We start from the raw sequence: 9017 nt of genomic DNA, 5'->3' as shown, positions 1-9017 counted from the left end.
GAAAAACAACATTTTTCTCTGTGGCGATTTTGAAGGAATAAAGCCCCAGAGGGAAGGCATGAAAACAGCCAAGAATGTTTTGCACTCATGGCTTCTCTACGTATTCAGCAGGTTCTGACCAGTTCTGGAGAACCGGTAGTGGAAATTTTGAGTAGTTTGGAGAACCGGCAAATCCCACCTCTGACTGGCCCCACCAACCCCATCTCTTCTCTGCCTCCAGAGTCCCAGCTAATCAGCTGGGTCTCCTTTGGTTGCCCTGCACAGGAGAATGGAGCTGGAAAGCAGGTTAGTGGGGCGGGAAGGGAATGAGATTTTGCAGTAACCTTCCCCTGCCATGCCCACCAAGTCAAGCCCACCACTGGGTGGAGAACCATCTGTTTAGCAACCTTTTGAAGTTACGGTGGCCCTGAAAAAAGCCACAACCAGTCCTTGCACTTATGAGGCTTACAACATCCCTACAGTCAAAATTCAAATACAAGTAGTCCTCAACTTACCACAGTTCATTTAGTGACTATGCAAAGTTGTAACCGCACTAAAAGATGACTTTTGACCGCTTTTCATCGTTATCACTTTTGCATCATCCCCCCCCATAAAACCCCGTGATCAAAATTCAGATGCTTGGCAACTGGTTCATACTTATGACGGTTGCAGCATCTCTGGGGGGGGGGGGTCATGTGAACCCCTTTTGCGACCTTCTGTCAAGCAAAGTCAACGGGGAAAAGCCAGATTCCACTTAACAACCAGGTGACTAACTTTACAAGCTTCACTTATCAATTCTGGGAGTTGACATCCACAGGCCTTAAAGTTGACAGGATTTGGAAAACCCGCAGCCATTCAGATGACCTTTGCTGGTAGATGTCTAGGGAGATTTTCTCAGTCATCCAGGTCACAGTTGTCCCAAAGGGGCTTTTTCAAGAGGCCACTGGACTTTCTTGTTTTTCTTTGAAGACATTTCGCTTCTCATCCAAGAAGCATCTTCAGCTCTGACTGGATGGTGGGGAATGGAAGGATTTATACTCCTTGCAGACAGCTGGTTCATTTGCATCCTTTTAGAGGGTCATTGAGGCCACTTGGAAATTTATCTCTGTCCTCAGGGTCACCTGAGTGGTGCTCCTGGTTCCTGCAGTCTTCAGTTTTCATTCCTACTCCCACACCATGCAAAGGGTATTCATCCCAAATTGTACAGCTAAAAGTCTGTGGAGATTCTCAGTCACCCAGATCATGGTTGTCTCAAAGGTGCTTTTTTTTCAAGGGGCAAGTGGACTTCCTTGTTTTTTTTTTTTTTCCTTTGAAGATGTTTCACTTCTCATCCAAGAAGCTTCTTCAGCTCTGAGTGGAGGAATGGAAGGATTTATATTCCTTGCAAACAGCTGGTCATTTGCAAGGAGTCTGCAAGGAATATAAATCCTTCCATTTATCCACCATCCTGTCAGAGCTGGAGAAGCTTCTTGGATGAGAAGCAAAAAAAATTTTTTTTAATTTTAAATTGATTTGTCAATCTCTTACAAGATAATAGGTATAAGAATAAACATAGTTATGAATACATGAAATGGATACATATAAGAAAAATAAAAAAATATATAAAAGAAACAATAGGACAGGGAGGGTAGGCACGTTGGTGCGCTTATGCACGCCCCCTACAGACCTCTTATGAAAGGAGTGAGGTTAATAATAGACAGTCTAAGGTTAAAGTTTTGGGGGTTTGGGAAAGAAATTACAGAGTCAGGTAGAGTATTCCAGACATTGACCACTCTGTTGCTGAAGTCGTATTTCCTGCAATCAAGTTTGGTGCGGTTTACCTTGAGTTTGTGTCTATTGTGTGTTCTTGTGTTGTTATGGTTGAAGCTGAAATATTCATTGACAGGTAGGACATTGCAATGTATTTCATATACTGTACTTAGATCGGACCGAAGGCAGCATAGTTGTAGGTTTTCTAGGTCTAGAATTTCGAGTCTGGTAGCATAAGGTATTCTGCAATGAGTAGAGGAGTGGAGAACTCTTCTTGGGAAATATTTCTGGACTTTCTCAACTGTGTTAATATCGGATACATAATGTGGGTTCCAGACTGATGAGCTGTATTCGAGTATTGGTCTAGCAAATATTTTGTATGCTCTAGTTAGTAGTGTAATATTACCAGAGAAAAAGCTACGTAAGATTAGGTTAACAACTCTTAACGCCTTTTTGGCTATGTAGTTACAGTGGGCTCTAGCACTTAGGTCATTAGAGAGGAGTACTCCAAGATCCTTGACAGAGTTTGGATCATCAACAAGGTCTTGGCTATTCAGCCTGTATTTTATTTTCTGATTTGTTTTTTTGCCAACATGTAAGACAGAGCATTTATTTGTTGAGATTTGAAGTTGCCATTTGTTTGACCATTCCGATGCATAGTCAAGATCTTTTTGAAGGGTAGCAGTACTGTCTGTGGTGTTGAATAGCTTTACATCATCAGCGAAGAGAAAATGTCTTCAAAGAAAAAGAAAAAAACACCAAAAAGTCTAGTTGGTCCTTGGGGGAAAAAAAAGCACCTTTGGGACTTTTTTGATAGAGATTGGGGTTTGGGGGGGGGGCGCTATCCGAAGCACCTGTTCAGAAATAATTACGCCTCCCCCAGCCACCCCTTTCCTCTCGCCTTCTGGACCCAACAGCCTCCCCCCTCCCCAAATCCGGCCCGAAACAGAACCGGCACCGCTCCCTCTCAAACCCTCCACGGACCGACCGGTAGACGGACCGGGGTTCCCTCCCCTTTTCCCTCACCCGCTACCGACACTCTCGCCACACCAGAAAGGCGGACGCGGCCTGGCTCCTCCTTCTCCACCCCCCCCCCTCCTCCTCCTCCTGCCGGGGCCCCGTGACGCCCTTCGGCCTCGCTAACCCGAGGGCTGGCGGGGTGGGAAATGGGATCCGGGAGGAGGGGACGAGGGAAAAGGGGGACGGGCTCGCTGCGCCCAGCCGCGGCTTTAAACCTCGCACGGGGAAGGCTTTCGCCGCCCCGGACGACGCTTTCCAATCCACGCCGCCGGCGGCACCGCTTTCGCCGGAGGGGTAAAGCAGCTCGGGGTGGTGGTGGTGCTGGTGGTGGAAACCAAAAGGGGGGCTGGCCCCGCCGAACCTCGCACGCACGAACGCCCACCCACCCACCCCGCCGGGGGTCAAAGCCGGAGCGCTCCCCCCTCGCCAAAGACGCGAGCCCGTCAGCCGGTCAAGCGAGCCCGCCCGCCCGCCTTCGCTGCGCTTTGGCCGAGCTCGGCCGCGCTCGCTTGAGGAGGGTCTCCCCGCCTAAAACCTCCCGGCCCCGCCACAGCCGGTCAAGGGGGGTCGCGTGAGAAGGAGGAGGAGGAGGAGGAGGAGAGTCGTCTTCGGAGAAGCCGCCGACGCCGACGCGCTCTTCCTCAGCCCGCCCGGATTTCCGAAAAGTTGCCAAGAAGCGAGAGCGGCAAAAAGAGTCGCCAAGAGCCCGGCAGGAGGCGAGCTCTCGCCGGCTTCGGCCCACAGAGCTTCGGCTTCCCCGGCTCCGCTTGCCTCGTGCGGACCCTCCTCGGCCGTCTCGGTTTTTCGCCTCTGCCGCCGCTCCGAGCAGCCGCCAAGCTGGACGACCGGCGGAAAGGCGAGCCCAGGAGGTGAGGCTTTGGTTTGTTTTTGGGTGGGTGGGTGGGGGAGGCGGGCCGGGGGACAGATGAGGGGTTGTAGCCGGGCGCTTGGGGCTTTCTCTCCTTGACCCGTCCGAGGTCGACGCTCGCCGGCTGGAGCCCGTGTGTGTGTGTGTGTGTGTGTGTGTGTGTGTGAGAGAGAGAGAGAGAGAGAGAGAGAGAGAACCCGAGCTGACCCGGCTTGCCTAAAAAAAAAAAACGTGTCGTGTGAAGGCGGCCAAAGCGGGCACTTTCTCTGCAGCCGCAGCCCGCCGCGTCTTCATTCCCCCCCCTCTTTCTTTCTCGCGCGGGGCTTCTAGGGTCTCCTGTTTCGAGGCCCGGCTGCTTTGCTTCCTCCCGACAACCCTGCGAGGTAGGGAAATGAAGAGGAATCAGAATCGAGCTGGAAAGGGACCTTGGAGGTCTTCTAGTCCAGCCTCCCGCCCCGCCAAGCAGGAGACCCTAGACAGTTTCAGAGGCTACAGTAGGACAACTGCCAAACCCCAAGCAGTTACCAGATGGTAGCCTAGGGTAAGATCATTAGCTGCCATCTAATGATGGCTTGCAACCCAGTTCCAATAGCTCTGAATGAATCAATCAATCAATCAGAAAGAGAATAGAGCTGGAAGGGACCTTGGAGGTCATCTAGTCTAGCCCCTTGCTCAAGCAGGAGAACCTACACCATTTCAGACAAGTGACTGTCCAGTCACTTCTTCAAAACCTTCCAGGGGATGAAGCACCCACAACTTCTGGAGGCAAAGCTGTTCCACTGGTTGATTGTCCTCCCTGTGAGGAAGTTTCTCCTTAATTCCAGTTTCTCCTTAATTCCAGGTTGCTTCTCTCCTTGATTAGTTTCCATCCATCGTTCCTTGTCTTGCCTTCCCTTCCGGTGCTTTGGAAAATAAGTTGACCCCCTTCTTCTTTGGGGCAGCCCCTCAAATACTGGAACAGTGTTATCAATTCACCCCTAGTCCTTTTTTCTCTCTCTCTAGACTAGCCAAATTCAAATCCTGCAACTGTTCTTTATATGTTTTTGTCTCCAGGCCTTGAATCATCTTAGTTGCTCTTCTTTGCATTTTTCTCCAAAGTCTCAACGTCTCTTTTTGTAATAAAGTAGTGACCAAAAATGGATGCAGCGTTCCAGGTGCCGGCAGATGCCGAATTGGGGTTTCCCCCACACACAACTGTTGTTTGAACCTCTGCAGAGTGTGCCCACTGGCTGCTTTCACATGGTACTTTCATCCAAGTCGGGTCAAGATCTGGCAGCTCTGTTTGCAGAGCTTGCTCCTCTCAGTTGGCCATTGACCTCAGTTGGGTGTCATGCTGGGTGGTTTAGGGTTAAGGTGTGGGTCGTATAGGATGAGAACCTGGAAGTCAGACTGGTTAATCATCAGGTTTTAAGTTGGTTGTAGGAAGGCAGCCGCTGCTTTTGCATGCTAGGGGTTAGCTGTCCTCGGGCACTTTAGGTAGGCGGTAAGGGGTTGTTGGGAGTTAATTTCCTTCCACCTGGAGGCAAATGGCTTGGAAAGTCATGCTTTCGGCTTTACTTCTTGCTGTGGGTTCTTGTGATGCAAGAACTCTTCAAACACGCTTGGAGAAAGGCGTGGGAAAAGATTACTCTCTCTCTCTCTTTGCAGGGAAAGTTTTGCAGTGTCTTTTAGAGTAAGAAGAAGCTGGGACTGGAAGAAGGGCTACTGCAGGTGTAAGATCAAATTGGTGTGGTGGGAAAAAGTAAATGAGACTGGAACTTGGGAGAGAAGTTGAAATTTCTTCTAACCGGAAGAGATTTAAGCGGTCACTGGGAACAGTGGTATAAGTTGCAAAAAAGCTGACATATTTGGTGCTACTCTTTGGAAAAGATGTGTGGAGGAAATCAGATTGTCACTTGAGTAAGGTATAAGTCATGAGAACAAGAATCTAGAGATGAAAAGCCTTCCTTCCTTCCTCCCTCCTTCCTTCCACTCTCCTTCCTTCCTTCCTTCCTTCCTTCCTTCCTTCCTTCCTTCCTTCCTTCCTTCCTTCCTTCCTTCCTTCTTCCCTCCCTCCTTCCTTCCTTCCTTGCCCTTCCTTCCTTCCTTCCTTCCTTCCTTGCCCTTCCTTCCTTCCCTCCTGCCTTCCCTTCCTTGTCCTTCCTTCCTTCCTTCCTTCCTTCCTTCTTTCCTTCCTTCCTTCCTTCCTTCCTTCCTTCCTTCCTTCCTTCCTTGCCCTTCCTTCCTTCCTCCTTCCTTCCTTCCTTCCTTCCTTGCCCTCCTTCCTTCCTTGCCCCTTCCTTCCTTCCTTCCTTCCTTCCTTCCTTCCTTCCTTCCTTCCTTCCTTCCTTCCTTGCCCTCCTTCCTTCCTTCCTTCCTTGCCCTCCTTCCTTCCTTCCCCTTCCTTCCTTCCTTCCTTCCTTCCTTCCTTCCTTCCTTCCTTCCTTCCTTCCTTCCTTCCTTCCTTCCTTCCTTCCTTCCTTCCTTCCTTCCTTCCTTCCTTCCTTCCTTCCTTCCTTCCTTCCTTTCTTCCTTCCTTTCTTCCTTCCTTCCTTCCTTCCTTCCTTCCTTCTTCCTTGCCTTCCTTGTTCTTCCTCCTCCTCCTTCCTTCCCTTCCCTTCCTTCTCTCTGCTTCCTTCCTTCCTTCCTTCCTTCCTTCCTTCCTTCCTTCCTTCCTTCCTTCCTTCCTTCCTTCCTTCCTTCCTTCCCTTCCTTCCTTGCCCTCCTTCCTTCCTTTCTTCCTTTCCTTCCTTCCTTGCCCTTCCTTCCTTGCCCCTTCCTGTTCTTCCTTCCTGCCTCTCTCCTCCTCTCTGCCCTCCCCCTCCCTCCTCTCCTTCCTTCCTTCCTTCTTCCTTCCTTCCTTCCTTCCCTTCCTCCTTCCTTCCCACAAACTGAACATTTAAAGGCAGAAATATTTGCTCCATTCTGTTTCTTTTCTCTGGCAAGTCTCCCCTCAATTGTTTCCCCTCCCCCATGAGAGATATGCATATTTCGTTTTGTAAGAAAATTACAGCACACATGTGATTTTTTTTTTTTTTGTAGTTAGAAGAATTATCAGTGGAAGTGATCCACCAGGTTGAAAGCAGGAGAAATCACCTTCCCTTGTAAACTTTGATTTGATCGTGAGGTAGAAGAGCCGTTAAGGTGCCAATTGGACGGCTTTTATGTGTGCAGCTATGACTGGAGGAATTAATTATACAGCAGCGGGTTATTAATTAGGCTCATGCATCAGGCAAAGTCATGTTTTGATTAATCATACTTTTTGAGTAAGTTGTAAGCTGGTTCACATCATAATGTACCATAATCTAAACTTAGTCATATTTTGGCTTGTTGTGATCTGTGAATCAGGCCATCTTTTGGAAAACGGCACTAAATGATACATATACTTCAGATCTTTCTCTCAACCTGAGGTGTGGATAGAGGCCAAACGTTGACTATGAATAACTAAGGATAAAGCATTTTGGGGGAAAGCTATGCAATTTAGAGTAGGGCCTCAGCCTTGCAGTTACTCCTTTTAATGTACCTGACAAAAGATATATTTGGGAGAAAGACGGAGGAAAAGAAAACATGCTTTGTGTTGCAAGCAAGAAAGAAGAAATTATTTAGAGATTTTGATTACAGGAAGTCCCCAACTTTACAATCATTTGTTTAATGAATGTTCAAAGTTACAAGGGCACTGAAAAAAAATGACTTTGACCATTTCAGGATCCTGCTTACGTGATCAAAATTCAGATGCTTGATAACACACTCCTATTTATGACAGTTGCAGTGTCCCGGGGTGTGTGTGTCATGGGATCCTCTTTGGTGATCTTCTGACCAGCAAAACCAATGGGGAAGCCAGATTCACTTAACAACCGTATGATAAACTTAACAACTGCAGTGATTCACATAACTGTGGCAAGAAAGGTCGAAAAATGGGGCAAAAACTCACTTAACAACTTAGTAACAGAAATTTTGGGCTCGGTTGTTGTAAGTCAAGGACTAGCTCTACTGCAGATCATCGTGAACAGCTTGGAGGGGTTGTCATGAGGAATCACGATGCATGAGGTTGAGGTACACCCTGGTTGTGTCTAGAATTACTTGAATGGGTCTTTAGAACAGACCCTGTTTTTGCTTTCGACCTTAAACTGGAATTATTGTGTTTTCCTTTTTTATATAAAGCATTTGTCTTAATGTTGTTTGTTTCGGTAAAAAACAAAAATTGGAATGTTCAAAGCTGATTTTTGCCTATAGATCTTAAGGAGATCTTGGGGTTCACCACAAAAAAAGTCAAGTTATGCACTCACAGCTGCTAAGTTGATATTTTTGATATTCCGTGGATACCCCTAACTCTAGGATGGGGTCCCCAAACTGGGCAACTTTAAGACTTGTGGACTTCAGCTATGCTGGCTGAGGAATTCTGGAAGTTGAAGTCCACTAGTCTTAAAGTTGCCAAGTTTGGAGAACTCTGTTCTAGGACACCTTGTGTCTTTCTTTATCCTGCAAAAGAGTGGAATGTAAATGTAATGAGAGATAAATAATTAAGGTCCAAAATCATGACCATTCATGACCGGCTGTACATTGATGGCATCTACCAGTCCAGTATCTGATTTTTTTTCATATAAAAGACGTCACACATCAATGGTTAGATGGCCTAGACATTGGTATTTGAATATAGATTGGTTTAACATTTATATTTGTGTTTTATTAATCTAGGTGAAATGCTAACATATATTGCAAGTTCATACATAATATGCCATATGGCAGTGTTTGTCAACCTTAGCTACTTTAAGACCTGTCCACAGCCGGGAATTCTGGGAATTGAAGTCCACAGGTCTTAAACTAGCCGGAGTGAGCCGAATGCTAAATAAATAAGATTAAATAAATAAATGATAAACAAATAAAGCAGAGGGCGGGGAAAGTCTCAGTGAGCCCCATTATAGGTTCCATTAACAGTCTCACTGCTGGGAACTGGTTTGTTTTGGAAGGTAACACCATTAATGGACACTACTGTGTTTGTAAGAGCCATGGTGGAGCAGTGGTCAGAATGCAGTATTGCAAGCTAGTTCTGCCCGCTACCAGGAGTTCGATTCTCAACGGCTCAAGGTGGACTCAGCCTTCCATCTTTCCGAGGTTGGTAAAATGAGGACCCAGATTGTTGGGGGCAATAGGCTGACTCTGTAAACCTCTTAAAGAGGACTGTAAAGCACTATGAAGCGGTATATAAGTCTAAGTGCTATTGCTAGTGTTGAGCATTGCGAATATTACATGTAAAAGGCACCCCTCTGTCCCCATTCTCGCTTTTTTCTCAAAAACCAGCCTTCCCCAACTGCTGCATCTAACCTGTGCTGTGACTGCAACACTCAAAACTTCCAGCGAGCATATTGACCACGAAGATACTTGGTGAGCGCCGTGTTGGAGAAGGTTACTCTACGTATTTCTT

The 9017-nt window shown here is 47.3% G+C and overlaps 1 protein-coding gene across 1 annotated transcript in view; it reads left to right on the top strand.

Moving 5' to 3' along the window:
• Positions 1-2932: 2932 nt before the first annotated feature.
• Positions 2933-9017, top strand: part of SLC4A4 (solute carrier family 4 member 4) — a 182150-nt gene continuing 176065 nt past the window's right edge. The window contains 1 exon segment of the mRNA XM_087935768.1: positions 2933-3617. The gene's annotated coding sequence lies outside the window, so the exon portion shown is untranslated.

The sequence above is a fragment of the Pseudonaja textilis genome, chromosome 6 (genome assembly GCF_049901715.1).
Source record: "Pseudonaja textilis isolate UNSWEBS1 chromosome 6, rPseTex1.2, whole genome shotgun sequence".
In the NCBI taxonomy this organism is placed as follows: domain Eukaryota; kingdom Metazoa; phylum Chordata; class Lepidosauria; order Squamata; family Elapidae; genus Pseudonaja; species Pseudonaja textilis.
The sequence above is the reverse complement of the archived record's forward strand: the minus strand, read 5'-3'. Positions and strand labels throughout refer to the sequence as shown.